Source organism: Podarcis bocagei, assembly GCF_964188305.1.
Source record: "Podarcis bocagei genome assembly, chromosome: Z".
Lineage (NCBI taxonomy): Eukaryota > Metazoa > Chordata > Lepidosauria > Squamata > Lacertidae > Podarcis > Podarcis bocagei.
The window spans coordinates 35,764,392-35,771,963 of NC_138140.1; the positions used below are offsets into that span (position 1 = coordinate 35,764,392).

At 43.3% G+C, this 7,572-nt stretch overlaps 1 protein-coding gene across 4 annotated transcripts in view; it reads right to left on the minus strand.

The window, feature by feature from the left end:
• The window catches only part of SRPX2 (sushi repeat containing protein X-linked 2), a 35,128-nt gene extending 27,625 nt beyond the window's left edge, over nt 1–7,503 (minus strand). The window contains exons 1-2 of one of the 4 annotated variants that reach the window (XM_081179463.1): nt 7,335–7,503; nt 4,705–4,895 (exon numbers count right to left, since the gene is read on the minus strand). The gene's annotated coding sequence lies outside the window, so the exon portion shown is untranslated. Of the gene's footprint in view, nt 1–4,704; nt 4,960–7,334 lie in introns of those variants that run through there. The other 3 variants (XM_081179462.1, XM_081179464.1, XM_081179465.1) reach the window with 3 other exon arrangements.
• Nucleotides 7,504–7,572: the final 69 nt, after the last annotated feature.

A 7,572-nucleotide genomic window follows, 5' to 3' on the forward strand; every position in this document is an offset into this window, starting at 1 on the left:
AATGTTTGAGGGGCAGAGATGCAAAAGAAAGAAAACTATTTTTCTTCTTGAAACTGAAGCACTTTTATTTTGTTTCATATTTGTATTTCACTTTCCCAACGGCCAGGCTGAGCTTAAAGCAACTCATTCATTACAGTAACTGACGAATAAAAATATTTTCCAATAAGGAAGAAACATACAACAAAGCTGCAGTAAATACAACAGAAGAATCAAATCAATAAGGAGCAGGAAAACCACAAGAGACAAATAAATCACATTGGATATATGTTAAGAATGCCAGCTCTTCCTGCTGAAACCACCAATTGAGGCACCTAACGTGCAGGTCTCTCGCTCATATTTTTTGTTAAATTTTGACATTTTTGAGTTTTGATTTAAAAAGTAGTGAATGTGTCTCGATACAGAATTCCTAGGACACCTGAAGCAGGTTGCATGTGAAAATCTACTTGGCAAATAGCTGGTAGACACAGGCAAATACCAGTTCCCCCGCCACCACCTGCACAGAAACAATTGGTGCTGCATAGGCTGCAGATGTGGAGTGGTTCCCCGTGCAAGGGCCATCTTAGTTTGACACCCCTCCAGGCTCGTGTATTCGGCAGCATGTCCTTTACACCATAACAGTGCATTTGTGGTGGATTCATTCTGCCTTATATTAGGCTCCATTCAGACGGCACTTTATTTGCCGCTACCTGGCTGTGTACACACTCCTGTTTGCTCTGCATCCAGTGTACTCCCCTTGTTAGTTTGGGAAGCCAGTGTACACACAGTGTACACAATCTTATCTATATAAGGTATCTATCCTGTTTTTTTTTTCTTATGCAGTACTGTATTTTGGTGTGTTTTCTCCCATACCAGCTTTAATCCGAATTGAGGAAAAGAGCAGCCGAGCCGCGTTTTAAGCCAGTAATTCATACATAGACCCTTCCAACTGGTTGTTTGCATATATTACGCATGAGCCAAAAGTGTCCGTCTGTTAACAGGGGAGGAACAGGCTGGAGGCTCAAGAGGGGGGGAAAGTCCTTGGCAGAGAGGCCCACAACAGGCACTACCAATTAATAACAGGCAGACCAAAAGATGTCAATCTTAAGGTGAAGAAGCTTCCCACTGCAGAAGGACAGAGAGATGTATTTGTGTTGCTTGCATTGCTTCTTCAGGCTCTGTATCATCATATGAGATTCATTCAGTTTGCTTCCTCCTTCCTAATAAACAGCACTGGTGATATTAAGTTACAGACAATGGGCACTTTCAGATGACCTGTACATTGACCAGTCATCCTGCTCTGTTTCCAGGGAGATTTGATAATATTGGTTATTTAATGAGCATTTGTCTCAATTTGTTTGCAGGGAGGTTAGATGGTGTTGCATCAAAGCAAGAGTTATTCCATACTTTCCCCATCACTTTCCTTACTGCAAAAAGTCCAATCTTTTGAGGAAGCAGGTTTGTCACACAAGACCTCACAATCTACTATTACAAGACCTGAATTTGCCGTTATGTGATTGAATTCTCCTGAAAATAGTGACAGGTCTGGAAGTGTCTTGTATCTCATAACAAAACAGATGCTAACCTTAAGGTTTACTATAGATTGGGATAAGTGACCTCCAGGTGCCAAGAGAATATAATTTGTACATCAGAGGGGTGTGTGTGTGTGGACTGCTGATAACAGTGGGGGACATGTAAACAAGGGACAGAGAAAGAAAGAAAGAAAGAAAGAAAGAAAGAAAGAAAGAAAGAAAGAAAGAAAGAAAGGGTGTGTGCATGGTTGGCCGGGAAGCAGGAATTATTAGCAAATAAACATTGAGTAAGAAATGCCTTGACAAATACACAGAAGGAGGCTCACTGACGAATATCCTGATAAAATCAAAACAAATTAGAGAGTCCAGTGGGTAAAATAAAACTATCCAGTGAGTTCAGCTGGCACATCCTTCTTGATGCCTGTTTTGCATTAAAGGATAAAAAAACAATAAATTCATATTTACTAACTAGTCTTGCAGAGGGCTGTTTTTTTTTTAAAGGGCCATCCCTTCCCACAATATCACAGAGCACAGGGCAGCCTGTTGAGCTGGAGGTAACTTTTCTGTACTTGGCGCTCTGACTGTGGTCCCGCTTGGCACTCTGACTGTGGACAGATGGGTCTGGCAGGATTGGGATAAGGAATTTGTGGCCCTCCAGATGATGGTAGGCTCTCAGTCCCATCAACTTCCAACACTTTGCTAAACCACTATATGAAGTACCTCTCATCCCCAGTTAAATAGCTCCCCTGAAGCAGTCTGCTATTCCTCATGTTGTAGTTAGCAAGGCCACATGAACTTCAGATGTTATGATGTTTTACATATTTATGTATATAGGAACACATAAGCTAAGCAAGCCATCAAAGTTTGATGCTATCATTACAACTATGTGCTGGGCAAAAAAAAGTACTTCCTTTTTCCTGACGTGAATTTCCTATTCCTCAGTTTCATTGGATGATATGGGATTCCAGTATTATGATAGAGGGTTTTTTTTTCTCCCTAGCCACTTGCTTGCTCTCCCATTTTAAAGCTAGGGAGTTGAGGCTGAGAGGTAGTAACTTGTCACGAGATTAATCCCATTAAAATGTAAGCTTTGAACTCAGCACTTTACCAGAAGGAGCAGCATGCTAAAAAGTTTTGCAGCATATATTCTTTCCCCCATTCTATCTCAAGGTGGTAGGACTATTCTACTATCCAATGCATTAAATAAAGAGGGAGGTCAACTTGTAGAAAGAGTTTAGCAGGGAATTTTGTGTCTTGTGTCTACCAAAATCCCGCCCCCTGCCTTCTACTAGAATGACGTACAGTGGACGCTCAGGTTGCGAACGTGATCCATGCGGGAAGCACGTTCACAACCTGCAGCATCTGCAACCCGCAGCACAGCATCAGCGCACATGTGGGTTGTGATTCGGCGCTTCTGCGCATGCGCAAAGTGCGATTTAGCGTTTCTGCGCATGCGCAAGCACCGAAACCTGGAAGGAACCCGTTCCGGTACTTCTGGGTTCGGCACAGTACACAACCCGAAATCGCACAACACGAAGCATCTGTAACCCAAGGTATGACTGTACTGAGCAAGAGACAGTGGTAGCCAACATGGTCTGTGGACTGCAATTCCCATCAGCCCAGTCAATCTGGCCATTGGTCAGGGATGATGAAAGTTGTACTCCCACAACACCTTGAGGACACCATGCTGGCTACCCCTGCTATAAGACTGGCAGTTACACCTGTCTTCAACTCTGGCTGTTTCTTCAACTCTGTGTAGTTTTATCACCTTCTCCCCCTCACTCTTGCCTGATGGGATTACTGTGTCTTGATCATAGCAACTTCTACCAAACGGAAATGCAACATGTGCAGCTTTCCCTGCTGAGTTTCTGCCCGTCACATAGGTCTTAAAAGACACAGGACCTTGGCCAGGAGGGACAAGGGAAGATACAGTATCTAAAGGAAGACTCCAGGTTTTTGTCTTTGGGGTAGAAGTCCAGGGTCCCACTCAGAATAAACAAGAGGAACCCCCAAACACATCCGGGCTGGCTTGCTACATTTTGAAGTACAGTGGTACCTCTGGTTAAGTACTTAATTCGTTCTGGAGGTCCGTTCTTAACCTGAAACTGTTCTTAACCTGAAGCACCACTTTAGTTAATGGGGCCTCCCGCTGCTGCTGTGCCACTGGAGCACGATTTCTGTTCTCATCCTGAAGCAAAGTTCTTAACCCAAGGTACTATTTCTGGGTTAGCGGAGTCTGTAACCTGAAGCGTATGTAACCTGAAGCATATGTAACCCGAAGTACCACTGTAAGCATAAAGCCCTGATTTATGAGATCCCAATTAAGTAAGAGGAGATATCAGGGCTTGCACCTGACATCTTTATACAGGCAAAGCAATGCTTTAGAGATGATACCAATTTGATAACGTTAGAATACCACTAAAAGTAGACAACTCTGGGATAAAAATATCTGGTTTCAGACAGAAATTGAAAATTTCATTCCCCCCCCCATCCAGAATGTATTTCCTGATGTTTCTCGACTGTTCCTAGCATTTAAAAATAAAATAAAAGCCACTATGTGTTATTATTGTCATATGCTGGTGCTTACTGTTCTTTACTGTTGTCATATTACGTTTTAATCATAAGCTACTTTGGAAAGCTGGCCCGGGGGAAAACAGGGTACAAATTCTTAAATAAATTAAATACTGTAAATAGATGGGCCAATCATCTGATGCAGCTTCTTAAAGCAGAAAGGCAACACTATATACTCAGCATCTCTCTCACACACCCCAATGACACACAACTCACCAGTTTCCATTTGTGCAAAACGGATGTAGATTTATAAATATTTAGCCACAGTCCTAGGTATGGCTACTCAGAAGGAAGTTCCAACTCCCCAGAAAAGTGTGTACGTATAGGATTGCAGCCTTAGGGTTGTAATCTGTAATCAACCAAGTTCAGTATATCCACTGAAATTAATGGGCTTATGTTAGTCCTGCTCATTAATTTCAAGGGGTCTACTCTGAGCATGACTATTGTAGCATACAGCCCATATCCCCCCCCCCATTATGTAAGTCGCTTAGAGAATCTCAGCGCAAGAGCGGCTAATAAATTCATTGAATAAAGTAAAATAAATAAGCTGTTCATCTCCCTCGTATCTTTTCTGTCTGTTGCAAACAGAGAAGCAAAGGACTGACAGAAGCAGGCTCTTTCTTACCTGCCTTGCCCGTGAATTGGTGTGCAATTGTGCCTTCTGGTTCTCTGTCTCTCTCAGTCCATACAGGAGTCCTCTTCTTTAACTTTCTCAAAACAAGTGGCTTGTTCTTACCGGCTTCCAGACTCAGCTAACGCTGCCCAGATGTGGGGTAGCCTGCAGTTGCCAGATGTTTATTTAAAGCTGTACTCTCTCTAGAGAGAGAGAGAGAGTCAATGAGGAAAGGAAGAAGGGGGGGGGGGTGAAGAGAGAGAGCCAGGCTGCTTAGAAAGAAATCTTACTCAATGACTCACTGAGTGCAGAACATGCAAACTGCCCCCCCCCCCAAGCAGGGTTAAAGCAACATAAGCAGCCCCCTGTACGATACTTCAGATTTCATGAATCATAAATTCATGGTTTAAAAGGAAGGCAGTCAGTAAACCAAGACACTAGCATGTTTTATCACCAGACATTTGTCGGGCAAGAACAATGTGCTAGGATTTTAGGATTTCGGTTCTTGTGTGGCTGTGCACACACCATGCATTTGAAGCACCCTCCCCCCAAAGAGTTCTGGGAGTGATAATTTGTGAAGAGTGCTGGGAGTTGTAGTTCTGTGAGGGGTGAACTACAGTTCCCAGGATTCTTCAGCAATAAAGTGCTTTAAATACCAATGTGCCACTCTTAAAATAAACTGTTCCTATGGCTTTACCCACACCTACCTTTCCTCCAGTCTTTCCAGACACAGTCTGTACTTTAAAGCTCTGTGTCTGAACGTCTCCCCCCTCCCCTGGCCCCCGCAGGAGCTTTGTCTGAGAAAATCCGCTCTTTAGCACTCAATTGAAAATCAACCCGCAGAAAACCCAACCACAACTTTGGGGGAAAAGAGAGCTCTGCAATTATGAGGCAGTCATGCAAAAGCCAGTATGGTTAGTTACAGTGTTGGACAAATACTGTACAGTGGTACCTCAAGTTAAGTACTTAATTTATTCCGGAGGTTTGTTCTTAACCTGAAACTGTTCTTAACCTGAAGCACTACTTTAGCTAATGGGGCCTCCCGCTGTTGCCACGCTGCCGCCGGAGCACGATTTCTGTTCTCATCCTGAAGCAAAGTTCTTAACCTGAGGTAATATTTCTGGGTTAGCGGAGTCTGTAACCTGAAGCATATGTAACCTGAAGCGTATGTAACCCGAGGTACCACTGTACAGTAAGACTGAGATGAGCCAGATTCATATCATGATTCAGTTGTGAAACCATTGTGTGGACTCCCTCACAGCCTAGCCTTCCTCACAGGGTTGTTGAAAGGATAAAGGAAGTGGGATCTTGTAAGCCGCTTTGAGCTCTTTGGAGAAAGGGTAAAATAATAATAATAATAATAATAATAATAATAATAATAATAATAATAATTATTATTATTATTATTATTATTATTATTATTATTATTATTATTGTTGTTTATATCCTGCCCTCCCCAGCCGAAGCCGGGCTCAGGGCGGCTAACAACAATAAAACAGTACAAAAGTACAGCATAAACAACACTCTAAAATCATTCATTATAAAATTAATTAATTCAAGCCACTGGCAACCATTGGGCCAGAGCTCCGCGAAGATTGTCGAGGGAGGGAGTCAGGCTGTGCCCTGGCCAAAGGCCTGGTGGAACAGCTCTGTCTTGCAGGCCCTGCGGAAAGATGTCAAGCACAAACACACACACACACACAGAGGAATTTGATTTTTGGTTTGTAGAAACAGGCAGGTCTGAGACAAAGCACATTGCCACTTAAGACTGAACATCAAATGGTTTGAGTGCTGGGATAGACGCTGTTTGAACTCCCCCACCACCGCCCTAATCAGCCATGAAGCTCACTGGGAGACTTTGGGTCAGTCACCGTCTCTCAACCTGAAAGGGATGGTGGGATATCAATGTAAAAATTAAATTAAATACTTTTAAAAATTCAGTCGAGGGCTTAGTGCTCAGGGATGGCAAGCGCTTTCCCAAAGGCCAACCCTCCTACACTGTACTGACTCACACCAGTTGAAAAAGCTACGAATAGGATTCTTGCCTAACAGGCAGAAATTCAAGAGGTGAATTTGTGTTGTGTGAAAGTTGGCACTCTCCTTGATAAAGGATGGAAGAGGTCCGACCTAATGGCCTATAAACACAGATACAATTAAGGCATTGCCTCTTACTTCATGGCATCAAATCAAGGGTTTATTTTTTATTTTTTTACATGTATAGTACTGAAATGTGGGGGGGGGGGGTTGTATGCTATTGTATTTCTGTTTTTCTATGTTGTAACAAAATTATTACCATGCTATTGTTTTTCTATGTTATTATGAGACTTTTATTTGAAATGCATCCCTGTTGTTGTTTTGTTATAAGTCGCTTGGAGCACCTTTTTGGTGGAAAAGAGGCATACAACCAAAATGAATGAATGAAGCCCCACCATCACTGTCTCTGGCTGCGTACCCACTGTTCATGTAAAGCACCTCCACGAAACGAGGACTTCTGGAAGCTGTAGTTTACACCTCTCAGCTCTACAACTCCCAACACCCTTAAACTACAGTTCCCAGGATTTTTGCGGGGGGGGGTTGGAATGTGCTTTAAATGCATGGTGTGTATGCAGCGCGGCATCGTGCGAAGTAGGGAGAAGCTGCACCTGTTTAATTCCTGCCTGACATTGCAGCTGCCACGCCACGAAATACTGAAATCATTCGCTGCTAGCTAGCTGGCGCCACCTGCCGGCACGAATTAGGCACTCCCAGTCCTCCTCCGAAAAAGACTACAGTACTGTAAAGCGAACGAAGCTTCTTCTCCCAGGTTTCGGCAATCTTCGGCTTTTCTCGGACATGCTTCGGAGAACTCAGGAAAAGAAGGCGGGGCTGAAGACTCTCGTG